The sequence below is a fragment of the Aegilops tauschii genome, chromosome 4, assembly GCF_002575655.3.
Source record: "Aegilops tauschii subsp. strangulata cultivar AL8/78 chromosome 4, Aet v6.0, whole genome shotgun sequence".
Lineage (NCBI taxonomy): Eukaryota > Viridiplantae > Streptophyta > Magnoliopsida > Poales > Poaceae > Aegilops > Aegilops tauschii.
In genome coordinates this window covers 480,664,354-480,681,965 of record NC_053038.3, presented here as the reverse complement: position 1 = coordinate 480,681,965, position 17,612 = coordinate 480,664,354, and the positions used below count along the sequence as shown (strand labels likewise).

At 42.5% G+C, this 17,612-nt stretch overlaps 1 pseudogene; it reads left to right on the top strand.

The window, feature by feature from the left end:
• Positions 1-5,796: 5,796 nt before the first annotated feature.
• LOC141021983 (uncharacterized) lies at positions 5,797-12,808 on the top strand (annotated as a pseudogene).
• Positions 12,809-17,612: the final 4,804 nt, after the last annotated feature.

The window sequence follows — 17,612 nt, the reverse complement described above, 5'->3', positions numbered from 1 at the left end:
AGTGGATTCCTTTTGATGAGCATGAGATGGATGAAATTAGAAGGCACAACCTTCTGTACCCTCCTATTACTTTTTTTTATTTAGTTGAAATAAAGTAAAAATAGTATTTTGTGTCAGTTTTCCGAATTATCCGTGCAATATAAAAATATCCCGAAAATAAAAGTTCTCCAAATGCCCTGCCAATTTAATATGATTATTTCTGGAATATTTGAGAATATCTGGCATTGAGAACACAGCAGGGGGAGCAAGCACCTAGCCACGAGGGTCCAGGGCGCGCCCACCCCCTGGGCGCGCCCCCTGCCTCATGGGCCCATGGTGACTCCCCTCCACTTATTCCTGCACCCACACACTTCTTCTTCCTCCGAAAAAAATCACCATCCAGCTCAAGCATGAGTTCTAGCTCATTTTGCTGCGATTTTCGATCTCCTTGCTCAAAGCACTTCACACAAAACTGCTTGGGGGGATTGTTCCTTGGTATGTGACTCCTCCATTGGTCCAATTAGTTTTTATTCTACTGCTTTATTCATTGCAAATTTGTGCTGCCTAGGTGACCATGTTCTTGAGCTTGCATGTCAAATTTATATGGTTCCAAGTAGTTCTAATGCATGATATAGGACCTAGGCACTTGTAGGAGTAGTTGCTATCAATTTTGTTGAGCTTGGTTCACTTTTATTTGAAGTTACTAAAAATTTCAGAAATGTTGGAGAGGAAGAAATATGTTTAGGAAAATGTACCAAGGTGGTTCTTCAAGGAAGCAAGGACCCGGGCCTGCAATGCGTGATGCTAATGATGAGCCACCAAGGAACGCTCCACTGCGGCCTTGTGAATGGCCTTCAGGGGACTTCATGGATCGAGCAGGAATCAAGGAAGAATTTAACGCATATTTGCGTAACGCCGATCTTGTGAGCTTCGAGGCAGAAAAGTGCCGCCAGTACCACTATCTCACTAGTTCCTTTGTGAGGAGGTTTGAATTTTCATCTTCACACAATTCTCAAAATGTCCTGTTTGATCTTTATGAAAAATCTTATACTATGGACTTAGAGGATTTTACCACTGCTTGCAAACTTCCACAATGGGGTAGTGCTAGTGAACCTCGCAAATCTGAATTTAGAGATTTTCTTGCTAGTATAACTGTGGGGGAATCTAGAGATATAGCCCAAGCTACCATAGGGAGCATTCATTTTCCTGCTATACATTATTTTGCTCTCTTCATAGGTAGGTGCATAAATGGTAAAGATGAAGCATGTCATATGTGTGTCCCTGACCTCAGTGTTCTCAGGAGTGCTGTGTTAGGAGATAAATCTTATAATTTGGGAGCCATTGTTGCATGTAGGTTGCATCATAATAGATTTAATGGAGATTTCTTTGGTGGAATTTATGCAACCCGCTTAGCAGATTTCCTTGGTGTAACCATACGTGATGATGATATTGAATTGCCTCCTACTTATCTAGACTTTAATGCTATGGTTCACCATCAGTTTGTTGAGAGGAATGAACTGCCTCTCCAGTACCGACTAATCTTTGACATGCGTCACACCGTCAGTATTGTTCTCCCTGCTCCTGCTCTCTTTGACTTTCAGGCAAAAGGGAGACATTTTATAACCAGAGAGGAGGCAAATGAGTACGAAAGGAGGACGAGGGCAGCTCACCTCCAAGCTGCAGCCCACGATGCAATAGCCGCTGCATCTCAGTATGACCCCAACTACAACTATGGATATCCGCCACGCCATCCGTGGCAATAAACCAACTTAGGCCAAAAGCCTAAGCTTGGAGGAGTACGTATCTCTCACCGACATTACATTTATGTTCACACACTCATGCTAGTTGTCGGTGCTCATACTCTTTCATTGTAATATCCATGCTAGTTTATTTTCTTTCTCCTGCTTTCTTCTTGTGTGTTTGAAAAACCTTAAGAAAACCAAAAAATTAGTAATAGCTTTTAGTTAGTTTACTTTTCTTGCTGTAGTAGAAATAATTAAAAGAAAACCCAAAAAGATTTCTTGTTCTTCTTTTGCTTGTTGGGAGCTTTCCCGTGTAAATAGTTTTATTTCTTTTCTTTGGGGGTCGATAGGATAAGACCATAATGAAATTGTTGAAGCGGCTCTTATATGCATTATTGTTGATTTAACCAAGAGCCCATATTGCCTTGTCTTCTCCTGTTTATTGAATGCTTGCAGATTGCAGCTTAGTCCAATGCACGTGCACTATTATTATTATTCACATCGTTCGATCATGCAAGTGAAAGGCAATTATGATGATATATGATGGATTGATTGAGATGAGAGAAGCTGGTATGAACTCGACCTCTCTTGTTTTTGTAAATATGATTAGTTCATCGTTCCTGATTCAGCCTATTATGAATAAACATGTTTGCAATGACAATTAGAGATTATAGTTGCTTATGCCATGTTTAATTAGCTAGGAGCTTATAATGGTTTACCTTGCGTGCCAACATGCTATTAAAATGATTGTGATGTGGTATGATGGGGTGGTATCCTCCTTTGAATGATTCAAGTGACTTGACTTGGCACATGTTCACACATGTAGTTGAAACAAATCAACATAGCCTTCACGATATTTATGTTCATGGTGGATTATATCCTACTCATGCTTGCACTCAATGTTCATTAATTTTAATGCATGTTCATGACTGTTGTCGCTCTCTAGTTGGTCCCTTCCCAGTCTTTTGCTAGCCTTCACTTGTACTAAGCGGGAATACTTCTTGTGCATCCAATCCCTTAAACCCCAAAGTTATTCCATATGAGTCAACCAATACCTTCCTATATGCGGTATCTACCTGCCGTTCCAAGTAAATTTGTATGTGCCAAACACTAAACCTTCAAATGAAATTCTGTTTTGAATGCTCGAATAGCTCATGTACCAACTAGGGCTGTCAGTATCTTCCATGTTAGGCGGGTTATTCTCAAGAGGAGTGGACTCCGCTCCTCACTCACGAGAAAATGGCTGGTCACCGAGATGCCCAGTCCCATGCTTTATGCAAATCAAATCAAAATAATTGCAAACAAAACTCCCCCGGGACTGTTGTTAGTTGGAGGCACTCGTTGTTTCGAGTAACCCATGGATTGATGCTTGTTGGTGGAGGGGGAGTATAAACTTTACCATTCTGTTTGGGAACCGCCTATAATGTGTGTAGCATGGAAGATGTCGCCATCTCTCGGTTGTTATGTTGACAATGAAAGTATGCCGCTCAAGATATTATTTATCTCTATTTCAAAATCGAGCCCTGGCACCTCTACAAATCCCTGCTTCCCTCAGCGAAGGGCCTATCTATTTACTTTTATGTTGAGTCATCACCCTCTTATTAAAAAGTACCTGCTGGAGAGCACTGCTGTCATTTGCATTCATTATTGTTAATTTATATTGGGTATGACTATGATTGGATCTCTTTTACCATGAATTATAATGTCTAGTCATTCCTTGATCTTTAAAGGTGCTCTGCATTTATGTTTTGCGGTCTCAGAAAGGGCTAGCGAGATACCATCTTGTTATATCATATCATGATTGTTTTGAGAAAGTGTTGTCATCCGAGATTTATTATTATTGCTCGCTAGTTGATTATGCCATTGATATGAGTAAACATGAGACCTAAGAGTTATTATGAATGTGGTTAGTCATAATCTTTGCTGAAAACTTGAATGCTGGCTTTACATATTTACAACAACAAGAGCAAACAGAGTTTGTAAAAGTTTTTCTTTATCACTTTCAGTTTATCAACTGAATTTCTTGAGGACAAGCAAAGGTTTAAGCTTGGGGGAGTTGATACGTCCCCGTCGTATCTACTTTTCCAAACACTTTTGCCCTTGTTTTTGACTATAACTTGCATGATTTGAATGGAACTAACCTGGACTGACACTGTTTTCAGCAGAATTGCCATGGTGTTATTTATGTGCAGAAACAAAAGTTCTCGGAATGACCTGAAACTCCACGGAACTTATTTTTGGAAAATATTAAAAATATTGGCGAAAGAATCAAGGCCAGGGGGCTCACCACCTGTCCACGAGGGTGGGGGCGCGCCCCCCTGCCTCGTGGGCCCCCTGGTGCTCCACCGACCTCAACTCCAACTCCATATATTCTTGTTCGGGGAGAAAAAAATCTGAGAGAAGGGATTCATCACGTTTCACGATACGGAGCCGCCGCCAAGCCCTAAAACCTCTCGGGAGGACTGATCTGGAGTCCGTTTGGGGCTCCGGAGAGGGGAATCCGTCATCGTCGTCATCATCATCCATCCTCCATCACCAATTTCATGATGCTCACCGCCGTGCGTGAGTAATTCCATCGTAGGCTTGCTGGACGGTGATGGGTTGGATGAGATTTATCATGTAATCGAGTTAGTTTTCTTAGGGTTTGATCCCTAGTATCCACTATGTTCTGAGGTTGATGTTGCTATGACTTTGCTATGCTTAATGCTTGTCACTAGGGCCCGAGTGCCATGATTTCAGATCTGAACCTAGTATGTTTTCATGAATATATGTGAGTTCTTGATCCTATCTTGCAAGTCTATAGTCACCTACTATGTGTTATGATCCGGCAACCCCGAAGTGACAATAATCAGGACCACTCGCGGTGATGACCATAGTTTGAGGAGTTCATGTATTCACTATGTGTTAATGCTTTGGTCCAGTACTCTATTAAAAGGAGGCCATAATATCCCTTAGTTTCCATTAGGACCCCGCTGCCACGGGAGGGTAGGACAAAAGATGTCATGCAAGTTCTTTTCCATAAGCACGTATGACTATATTCGGCATACATGCCTACATTACACTGATGAATTGGAGCTAGTTCCGTGTCACCCTATGTTATGATTGTTACATGATGAACTGCATCCGGCATAATTCTCCATCGCCGATCCAATGCCTACGAGCTTTTCACATATTGTCGTCGCTTATTTACTTTTCCGTTGCTACAGTTACAATCACTACAAAACCCAAAAATATTACTTTTGCTACCATTACCGTTACTTCCATACTACTTTGCTACTAAATACTTTGCTGCAGATACTAAGTTATCCAGGTGTGGTTGAATTGACAACTCAACTGCTAATACTTGAGAATATTCTTTGGCTCCCCTTGTGCCGAATCAATAAATTTGGGTTGAATACTCTACCCTCGAAAACTGTTGCGATCCCCTATACTTGTGGGTTATGAAGGAGCGGGACATAACACACAGAGTTTTCTTTGACGCCTATCTGAAAATGAAGTAAATCTGTAAGGGCTCCTTAGAATTGGAGGATTCTATAAACGCATGCATAGGAAAAACACAGGAATAGGATACGAATGCACGTGCAAAACAGAGCATTTGGAAACATAGAATTTCTGTGAACCTCGGTGTTTGGTTCACATGAATTGGAAGAACACAGGAATGGAGAAACATGGTCAAATTAAAGTCAAACCGCGTGAAAATGAAAAAAATAAGAATCTTATTATGCCAGTAATGCAATTAGTCCTGTTCTTCATGCATATTAATTTGAAAAGGAAATCCAACTGGATATTAAAATTCCTACCATTTTTCTTTCAAAGAGACACCAAAGGAAAAAAAAATCCTCCAGTTTTGCTTTGCTCCACTCCTAACCAAATGCACGAATAGTAGTACCATAGTAGTTCCATAGCAAAGGATCCCTGAGGGATCGACATGAATGGAGAGTAACAATGTGATGCAATGTGTGTACAGCCTCTTTGGCATAGCCTTGTCGACCTCAGCATCATTGGGTTGGACGTGGAGGATGGTGATGCTGGTGTGACTGTCGGAGGCGGGGGACAAGATCTAAGGCCTCTGGAAATGGCGCCGAGGGTACTGCTCCGCTGTGATGGATGGTTCCGTCGTTGGTGCAGCTCCGGTGAGGTGTACGGCGGCGAGGCTGAAGCAGGACAAGACAGACAACGTTAATCTGAAGTGGGACTCTAATATCATCTGCAATAGATGATGTAAAATACATCACCAAAAAGTGCTAGATGTAAAACGCATTAGTCGCGCCACGGCCGCTCCCACAGATGCTGTAAATACTGTTTACTCTGAACTTAACTGAAGAAACTGAACTTTATAGTTGAAACTGAATTTTACTGTCGAAACTGATTGAACTAGTAGAAGAGCATTGCAATAGATGTTTAGGGCGTTCGAGCACTAGTAGCAGAGAAGCAGTGATCTAAATCAACAGACGCTCTAGCAGGGAACGCACTAGCAGAGAGCAAGTCGTGCAGCAGAACCGCGAGCGAGTGCTAAAGAAGCAACTCCTGTAGCTACCGGAGGTCGTGCAGCAGCAGCAGCACGAGCAAGAGCAAGAGCAGAGCAGCAGCATGAACGAGAGCAAGAGCGGAGCAGCAGCGTGACCGACAGCAATAGCAGAGCAGAGCAGCAGCACGAACGAATGCAAGAGCGGTGCAGCAGCGCGACCGGCAGCAAGAACAGAGCCGCAGCGCGAGCGACAGCTGGAGCAGCTGCAGCTAGTGTCGGTGTGGAAGTCGCCGCCGAGGAAGCAACGACATGGGGGAGAGACGTCGTGGATGAAGTGGCCGGTGACGGCGCCTTCGATGGAGACCCGCCATGGCTGCTCGGTATCGAGCACCGGCAGCCCCGTGAGATCGAATAAAAGATAAAATGCAGAGGTGAGTGCAGAATCTCCTTGGTGGCGCCGAGTTGGCCTCGGCTTCATCGGAGGAATTGGTGAGGGTGCTGTGGTTCCGGTGGGGCAGGCAAGATGGCGCTTTGGGGATGGAGGTGGCGCAATAGACGAGGCGAACATCGGGGCAGCTCCTTGGAGGTGGAGGGCGGGGCGGCTGATCCGACGGGACGACGAGATCGACGACGGATCCTCATCCAGTGCGGTGGATGAGGGACGGCAAGCTGTTGCGGTGGACGACGTCGTCGGGGAAGAGTCTCCGGCTGGGCGGTGGTCGGGAGGCCGACCGAGGAGCATGGGGTTCCGTGGGTTTTGGCGACCTCGGTGTACGAATGGGGGGGTGATACGTCTCCAACGTATCTATAATTTTTTATTGTTCCATGCTATTATATATTCTGTTTTGGATGTTTAATGGGCTTTATTATACACTTTTATATTCTTTTTGGGACTAACGTACAAACCCAAGGCCCAGTGCAAATTGTTGTTTTTTTGCCTATTTCTGTGTTTCGCAGAAAAGGAATATCAAACGGAATCCGAATGGAATGAAACCTTCAGGAACGTGATTTTTGGAACAAACGTGATCCAGAGGACTTGGAGTGGACGTCAAGAAACCACTAAGGAGGCCACGAGGCAGGGAGGCACGCCTGCCCCCCTGGGCGCCCCCCCCCCTCATGTGCCCCTCGTGGCTCCACCGACCAACTTCTTCCTCCTATATATACCTACGTACCCCAAAACCATCCACGAGCACCACGAAACCCTATTTCCACCGCCGCAACCTTCTCTACCCGTGAGATCCCATCTTGGGGCCTTTTCCGGCGCTCCGCCGGAGGGGGCATCGATCACAGAGGGCTTCTACATCAACACCATAGCCTCTCCGATGATTTGTGAGTAGTTTACCACACACCTTCGGGTCCATGGTTATTAGCTAGATGGATTCTTCTCTCTCTTTGGATCTCAATACAAAGTTCTCCTTGGTCTTCTTGGAGATATATTCGATGTAACTCTTTTTGCGGTATGTTTGTCGAGATCCGATGAATTGTGGTTTATGATCAAGATTATCTATGAACAATATTTGAATCTTCTCTGAATTCTTTTATGTATGATTCGTTATCTTTGCAAGTCTCTCCGAATTATCAGTTTGGTTTGGCCTACTAGATTGATCCTTCTTGCAATGGGAGAAGTGTTTAGCTTTGGGTTCAATCTTGCGTTGCTCGATCCCAGTGACAGTAGGGGAAACGACACGTATTGTATTGTTGCCATTGAGGATAAAAAGATGGGGTTTATATCATATTGCTTGAGTTTATCCCTCTACATCATGTCATCTTGCTTAATGCGTTACTCTGTCTTATGAACTTAATACTCTAGATGCATGCTGGATAGCGGTCAATGTGTGGAGTAATAGTAGTAGATGCAGGCAGGAGTCGGTCTACTTGTTGCGGACGTGATGCCTATATACATGATCATGCCTAGATATTCTCATAACTATGCTCAATTCTATCAATTGCTCGACTGTAATTTGTTCACCCACCGTAATACTTATGCTATCTTGAGAGAAGCCACTAGTGAAACCTATGGCCCCCGGGTCTATTTTCCATCATATAAGTTTCCAATCTATTTTTTACTTTGCAATCTTTACTTTTAATCTTTATCATAAAAATACCAAAAATATTATCATCTCTATCAGATCTCACTTTTGCAAGTGGCCGTGAAGGGATTGACAACCCCTTTATCGCGTTGGTTGCAAGGTTCTTATTTGTTTGTGTAGGTATGAGGGACTTGCGTGTGGCCTCCTACTTGATTCATACCTTGGTTCTCATAAACCGAGGGAAATACTTACGCTAGTTTGCTGCATCTCCCTTTCCTCTTCAAGGGAAAACCAACGCATGCTCAAGAGGTAGCAAGAAGGATTTCTGGCGCCGTTGCCGGGGAGTCTACGCACAAGTCAAGGCATACCAAGTACCCATCACAAACTCTTATCCCTCGCATTACATTATTTGCCATTTGCCTCTCGTTTTCCTCTCCCCCACTTCACCCTTGCCGTTTTATTCGCCCTCCTTTTCCGTTCGCTTTTTCTTTCGCTTGCCTCTTGTGTCCCGTGTGCCGTCATGGCCAGCCCTTTATCTACTCCTTTGTCTCCCGAGAATGAAGTTCTTAATTTTAAACAAAGGGAGGGAGAAAATCTGAAAGATGCTTGGACAGAATTTGCAATGCGCAAAATAGATCTACTAGGAAGCAATCTACTTCCGTTCTTCTTCACAATTTTTATGTAGGAATCACTCCTTGGAATAGATATATTCTTGATACCATTACCGGAGGGAATTTCTTGGGTAGCCATACTTTTGATTCTTATAATGCTATGATAGATTTGTTTGGCCCACCACCTCTTTTGGTTAATGGAACTATTTTAACTTTGGAACATGTGATGCAAAGGCTTAAAATTATTGAAAATAAAGTTTCCACCATAGAGTTGATTGAAATTTTGGATAAAAAGATCCACAACCAAATTACCCAATACGGACCTAAGGTAGGAGTTGCTCTTAAATTTTTTAAAGAAAAGGAACCCATGGTTAATGAAAAGATAGATCAAGATTCCACTAGAATTGATAATATTGAGGATATTATTACCAACTTAGGTTCAGCCTTTTCTTCCGTGAAAAATACTCCAAAACCTCCTAATGCTAAAATTTCCAAACAAATGTATGTTCGTAAAAATAAGGGTGAAACTTCTAGTAAGGAAAATGTGGATCTCAAATCCACAAGTGTTCACCCCAACTTTCTCGCTATCATTAAGGAACCTTTTGCTACAAATGATTTTTTTGATTTCTTGCCTAGTGGTTTAATCATTAATAAAAAGAAGGAAACTCCTAAGGGTTATAAGTGTTCTATTGAAGAATTGCCTACTGTAAGTGCATCTAGTGCCCCTTAGTGATTTTGGTGTATTGAAGACCTATAGGTTAAGGGACTGATGCTTTTGTGATTGTACACAGGTCTATAAGTCTATGATGAGTTTGATATTTACAGAGAAAGTCGACCCATAAAAATGAATATCTTCGACTGAAGATTTTGGATTTCTGAAGACTTTTTGGAGGCTTTGAAAGTGAAGAAATTGGTGTGACCTTGAAGACTTGGTATTCATTCGAGGAACATGAAGCATGAAGACTCTTGTTTTCATAGTTTCATTTTTCTCTTTCTTGAGTCATAGGAAACACCGTACTGTTAAAGGGGGTCGAGGAAATACTAAGGAAAAATTTCCATGTGATGGTCAACTCAAATCCTACACCTCCAATCCCTTCGAGTGAAGCCATTGGAAATCTCATACAGCTCAGTCAATTTCTTCAATGACAGAGACGAAGTTCCTCTGGTCTCTGAGGAATTTGTTCTGACTAAGGAATTAGGAATTCGCCAGTGTGGATTGCCTACACTGTGAGGAACATGATAGCCCTGAGGAATTTGATACTCAAAATTCCGACTGTTGTTGTGCTATGCACCAGCTGTCCCAAAATATCTACCCACCTAACGGTCAAATCATTGAAGGGCATTTATGTCTTATAATGTCGGGTTGCTCCCTAGGCTATAAATAGCCGCCCCTACAACCACTAGCTGGTTGGCTGCTCCGAGAGAAACTGACACTTGTCATTTGAGAGCATCCCATCCTCCGAGGACTTTGAGCGAAAATCATCAAGTGAGGAAAACCCAACCCAAACACCTACAAACCCAAAGTGATTGAGCATCACTGAAGAGATTGATCCTGCATGGATCCGACGCTTGTTACCTTTGAAGGTTGTTCAGCTTCCAGACGGTTAGGCGTCATGGTCTAGAGCATCCAAGAGGAAATTGTGGATCGCCGAGTGACCGAGTTTGTGAAGGTTTGGAAGTCACCTGAAGACTTTCCACGAGTGATTGGGCGAGGTTTGTGTGACCTTAGCTCAAGGAGAATACGGTGAGGACTGTGTGTCCGGGACTGTGTGTCCTCAGGTTTAAATACCTAGCCGCTCCAACCAGACGTACAACTGTCACACCAGTTGGAACTGGTCTACCAAATCATTGTCTTCACCAAGCCTACTGGTTCTATTTCCTCAACTCTTTCATTTCCTCATTACTGTGTTGAGTACTTGTTCATATCTGTGTGACAACTTTGATTGAAGACTTTCACAATTTCCTCAGTCTGTTTGTCTTCTTCCTGTGCTATCCTGTGTTTACGCTTTCTGTTTTCTGTATCTGTTTTCATTTCACCATGATGTCCATGTTTATGTTATGTCATGCATACATCTAAGTACTTATTCCGCTGCAAGTAGTTCTTCGCTTAGGAATTTCCTCACCTTGAAATTCCTTAGTGAAGAATTCATAAAAATCGCCTATTCACCCCCCTCTAGTCGATATAAAGCACTTTCAATTGGTATCAGAGCAAGGTACTCCCTTGTTCTGTGTGATTTTGTTTTAACCGCCTGGAGTTTTAGTTATGTCGACCGCAGGTATGATCAAGGTCTCTACTGAGTGTCCTACCTTCGATGGGACGGACTACCCCTATTGGAAGAATAAGATGCGAATGCATCTTGAGGCAATTGATAACGATCTCTGGTATGTTGTGGAAAATGGTGTTCCCTCAATCACACCTTCTATGAACGCTGCTGATGTGAAGAGATTCAAGCAACTCAATTCCCAAGTGAAGAACATCATATGTGGCCATCTGAGCAAATGGCAGTATGGAAGAGTGAGTGCTTTGGAAACTACTAAGTTTATCTGGGATAGGCTGTCCAAGGTCAACGAAGGAGTCTCAACAAAACGTGACTCTTGAGTTGACGTTCTTCGCAATCTCTTCAACCGTTTCAAAAGACTCGACAATGAAAATGTTCAGCAAACCTTCGATCGCCTCACTGACATCTCAAATGAGCTTCAAGCACTTGGTGCCACTGACATCACCGACCATGAGGTGGTGAAGAAATTGCTGAGATCGCTTGATTCTTCATTTGATACTCTGGCACTGGTGATACAAGAACATGGAGATTACAACTCACTTGATCCCGCCTATATCCTCGAGAGGCTAAACACTCATGAGTTCCAGCTTGCTGAGAAGAGAGATCTCTATGGTTCGAGCTATGGCGGATCACGTTCCCTGAAGGCCAAGGCAGTCTCTGAATCTGAAGGTGAAGATTCTGGTAGTAGCCTTGGTGATCCTGAAGAACTGAGCCAGGAGCTAGCACTGCTCGTGAAGAAATTTCAGAAGTTCTCAAGATGTGGTCGCTTTGGAAAATCCTCAAGGAGCAATGATTCCTCATCCAGTGACTACAAGAAGAGGTTATGCCACAAATGCAAGAAACCTGGTCACTACATTCAAGATTGTCCTCAGTGGGAAAAGGAATGAAAGAAGAAGAAATACAAGGATTACAATTCTGATGACTCAAAGAAGAAGATGAAATCTTCAAAGTCTTCATCATCAAAATCCTCGAAGTCTTCATCTCACAAGAAGAGCAGCTCCAAGAAGGCTCGGGCATTCATTGGCAAGGAAATGGACTCTGAAGCTGAATCTGAGGAACATGAGAAAGAGGAGGCATCTGAGGAGTCAGAATCTGGTGTGGCGAGTCTAGCTCTCGCTACAGCGTTCGTCAGCAAGTCCATCTTCAACACTGAAGAAAATGACTTCACCAACAAGGCTGATGAAGGCGATGATGACTATGCTCCCACCTATTGCTTCATGGCAAAAGGTGCCAAGGTACTCAAATACCCCTCCTCTGAATCAATTGAGGATGAATCTTATGAAAACCTCAAGCCTAGCTACTCTAAACTTGCTAAAATTGCTGTGAAACAACAAAAGGCTTTTGAAAAGGTTCAAAACATGCTACACAAAAGTGATGATATGTTGGGTGAAGAAATGGATCGCACTAAAACCTTGACTGAAAATCTTCAGAGACTTCAGTCTAAGTTTGACAACCTTCAAAGTCATCATAACACTCTCTTATCTGATCATGAGAAGGTTTCTTATGAATTTCTTCAAAGAAAGCAAGATCTTGAAAAGATAAGGGCGAGTTATGAAGATCTTCAGAAGGAGCGCGATTCATTACTTGCTCAACAAATCAGCCCTGCTCAGGAAGAATTTGTTCCTCCATGTTTGAAGTGCATTGAACGAGAATCGGCTAATTCTTCACGTGACATTGTCCTCAGATGAGGAATTACTGAAGAATTGGGCTCAAAGGGCATCAGGCTGAAGAGGTATTGCTTAAAAAGCAGATCCTCAACAGGAACCCTAGGAAAGAGGGTATTGCCTTTGAGAGGAAACTTAACGCTGATGGGAATTACTGGAAGCCTGAGCAGTATCCCAAAACCTCATGGGTTGCTGCAAAGGAACCTCCAGTAGATCCATCTACTTTATATCTGGCTTTACATGTGAATCTCCTCATTCTGCTGATGAGTCATTTGACTCCAACTATAAACTGTTCAAGAATCAGAATGGTGAAGTTTTTGCTAGATATGTTGGCACTAACTGCAGGAACGGTTCCCCTATGAAGAAAATCTAGGTTCCCAAAAGGTGCCTTGAAAGTCTTCAGGTGAATGTCCTCATGACACCACCTTTGAAGTATAGGAAACCCAGATCAAATTCTTCATATGGACCAAATTCTTCATATGTATCCAAGTCCTCATATGGACCAAATTACTCACGTGGATCAAAGTCCTCATATGAACATCATCGTGCTAACACCTCTGTTTTGCAGGGAAGATTTAAGGGCTATGAATATGAGCATTATTCTTCTAACCATTATGTTCATAAGTCCTCTAAGAATTTCTCTGCTTATTCATATGCTTATCCTAACTCCTCTTATGTGAAACAAAGTGGACTGGCTTCTATGCCACCTTTCTCGTATGGAGCTCACAGAGTGATGAACTCTTTGCCACCCCTTCAGATGTGGGTGGTGAAGAAAAAGAACTAATCTCTTATGCAGGGTCCGGTCTCCAGACGAACTTAAACGTCTGAAAATTTTGCTGGAGACCTGAATTCGCCTGAAAGGACGCAGGCTAATCATGAAGAAATGAATCCTCATTTCTCACGTCCTAATACTGCTTTATCTGTTTTATTGCTTGATGAAATTGATCTGATGAAATTGATGTCATATTGTTCACTATGAAGTATATGAGTTCGTAAGTTGCACTAATTTATCTGCAGGATGATCAACCCAAAGCCAATGAGTCGGTCATCGATAGTGGATGTACAAATCACATGACTGGTGACAAGAATCTCTTGATGGATGTTCCCTTATCTCCATCGCATCTGAAGCATATCATCTGCACTGACAAAGGCAAAAGTCAGGTATTGGGTCTAGGTAAGGTTGCGATCTCAAAGGATCGACACATGGACAGAGTCATGCTTGTCGAGTCCTTAGGATACAACCTCATGTCAGTCTCAATGCTTTGTGATCTTGATATGGTTGTCATCTTTGGCCAGTATCGTTGTGTTGTGGTCATGGAAGCTGACAATTCCAAAGTCTTCGAAGGCTTTAGGAGAGGAGATTTGTATATTGTTGATTTCTCTACAGGACCTCAACCAGCTGAATGTCTACTTGCAAAAGCTTCGGAAGGCTGGCTATGGCATCGATGACTTGGTCATGCCGGCATGAGGAATCTGCACACGCTCGCAAAGAAGAAGCATGTCATTGGCATTGAGAATGTCAAATTCCTCAAGGATCATTTGTGTGGAGCCTGCGAAGCTGGAAAGATGACCAAGGCCAAACATCCAGCGAAGACTATCATGACTACCACTCGACCATTTGAATTGCTTCACATGGATCTCTTTGGTCCTAATCATTATTCAGCAGTTACAAATTATGCATCTCTATATGGCTTTGTTATTGTTGATGATTATTCTCGTTACACATGCGTGCATATTGTCACTTACAAACATGAGGTGCAGGAAGTCTTCAAATGATTTTCCTGAAGGGCTTCAACCAACTTTGGTGTGAAGATCACGCACATCAGAAGTGACAATGGAACTGAGTTCAAGAATTCTGGTCTTGATGACTATCTTGATGAACTTGGTATTACTCATGAGTTATCTGCTCCTTACACTCCTCAGCAGAATGGCGTCGTGGAGCGCAAGAACAGGACTCTTGCTGAGATGGCTTGCACTATGCTTGATGAGTACAAGTCGCCTCGTCGTTTCTGGATTGATGCAATTGATACTGTGTGCCACATCATCAACACGGTATATCTTCACAAATTCTTCAAGAAGACTGCATACGAACTCCTCACTGACAAGAAACCCAATGTGAGTTATTTCAAAGTCTTCGGTGCTAAATGTTGGATTAGAGATCCCCATCACAACTCTAAATTTGCACCGAAAGCACATGAGGGTTTTATGCTTGGTTATGGAAAGGACTCACACACCTACAGAGTCTTCAACAACGTTCACCACAAAGTTGTTGAAACTGTAGATGTGCGGTTCGATGAAACTAATGGCTCGCAAAGAGAGCACCTACCTTTTGTGTTAGATGAACAGTCACCTGAGGAAACTATCAAGTTCAAAGCTACTGAGGATGTCATTCCTACCGAAGAATCTATTGAAGAAATCATTCCAGAACGTGAAGAACGTCATGCTGATGCACCTGAAGAAAATGGTGCTGAAGAAAATGCTGATCAAATTCCTCAACGACAACCCGCTCATCCTCACGTTGCAAATGAAGTGCAAATTGAGAAAATCATCAGCGACATCAACATTCCAGGTCCTCTCACATGCTCAAAAGCTTCACATTTATCTAACTTTTGTGGGCACTTTGCTTTCATCTCTATCACAGAGCCCACTAAGGTAGATGAAGCATTTCTGGAGCCTGAGTGGATTCAAGCTATGCAAGAAGAATTACATCAGTTCGAGCTCAACAACGTCTGGGAACTGGTCAAACGTCCAATCCTCGCAAGCACAATATCATTGGCACAAAGTGGATCTACCGCAACAAGCAAGATGAAAATGGCCTTGTGGTGAGGAATAAGGCACGACTTGTAGCTCAAGGCTACACACAGGTTGAAGGAATTGATTTCGATGAAACTTTTGCACCTGTTGCTAGACTTGAGGCTATTCGCATATTACTTGCTTATGCTAACCATCATGATATCACTTTATATCAAATGGATGTGAAAAGTGCATTCCTCAATGGTAAGCTTGAGGAAGAACTATATGTTGCTCAACCCCCAGGTTTTGAAGATCCAAAGCATCCTGACAAAGTCTTTAGACTCAATAAGGCCCTCTATGGCCTCAAGCAGCCCCCTCGGGCGTGGTATGATACTTTGAAGGAATTCCTCATGAAGAAAGGCTTCAAACCCGGTTCACTTGACCCAACTCTTTTCACTAAGTCTTATGATGGTGAATTGTTTGTGTGCCAAATTTATGTTGATGATATCATTTTTGGCTGTACTGACCAACGTTACAGTGATGAATTTGCCTATATGATGAGTGAAGAATATCAAATGTCTATGATGGGAGAATTGAAATTCTTCTTAGGTCTTCAAATTCGTCAACAACGCAATGGCATATTCATATCTCAGGAGAAATACCTCAAGGATGCATTGAGGAAATTTGGCATGCAAGATTGCAAAGGCGTCAAAATCCCTATGCCCACAAATGGCCATCTATGCACTGATGAAAATGGTATTGACTTCGATCAAAAGGTATACCGCTCCATGATTGGTTCTTTATTGTATTTATGTGCATCTAGGCCGGATATTATGCTTAGTGTTTGCATGTGTGCCCGATTTCAAGCTACACCGAAGGAATCACACCATAAGGCTGTGAAGCATATTCTTCGATATCTAGCTCACACACCAACACTTGGATTATGGTACCCCAAGGGCTCGGATTTTGATCTCATTGGATATTCAGAATCTGACTATGCTGGTGACCGTGTGGACCGCAAGTCAACATCAGGCACATGCCATTTCCTCGGACAATCCTTGGTCTGTTGGTCCTCGAAGAAACAGAACAGCGTATCACTGTCTACTGCTGAAGCTGAGTGCATTGCTACTGGTTCGTGTTGTGCACAATTGCTATGGATGAAGCAAACTCTCAAGGGTTACGGCATCAACCTGAAGAATGTGCCTCTCTACTGTGACAATGAGAGTGCCATCAAGATTGCTCATAAACCAGTTCAACACTCGAAGACAAAGCACATTCAGATTCGTCATCATTTTCTTCGTGATCATGTGTTCAAGGGCGACATTTCTATTGAGCATGTGAAGACTGAAGAATAGCTAGCTGATATCTTCACAAAGCCCTTGGATGAGAAGAGATTTAGCAAGTTGCGGTGTGAGCTAAATATCCTAGAATCTTCTAATGTCCTTTGAAAAGGACACACATCCTAACACTTATGCAAAACTGATGACTTAGATGTGCAACACACGAAGTAACGGTTTTCTTCAATCAATGAAGACTAACCCTCTAAGTGTGAGGAAATTAACGAAGAATTTGATTCTTAGATCTCTACGACAATTTTACGCGCTGTCTGAAATCATCATTCTTATACGGTGGGTCACACCACCAACAAAAGTTGAAAATCTTAAATTTGAGTTTTTTTGTTTGAAATTCCTCGGTTGTTCTTTTCCTTCAACATTGCATTTTCTTCACAGTTTCCGTCGTTTGTCTTCATTATATATATATATATATATATATATATATATATATATATATGAGTTTATGTCCTCTACAGCATTCACTTATTGCTATTTCTTCAAGTTGTTTTTTCTGCTAAGTGAATGTGATCGGACCCTTCCCCCTCTATGCTAAACTCAACCCAATCTATTCACAAATTCTTCATGTGCGTTCTATTTGAAACTCATTCAAAATCTTCACTGTGTCCTTGTCAGCTGAAGAATTTGCGAACGAAACTTTAAAAACTGATCTTATCTGAATTTTCGGCGTTTGCCGCTCAAATCGTCCGCATTCCACGATACATTATCTTATTCACCCACGATCTCACACGATCGCCACCTCTCAGTACATGGG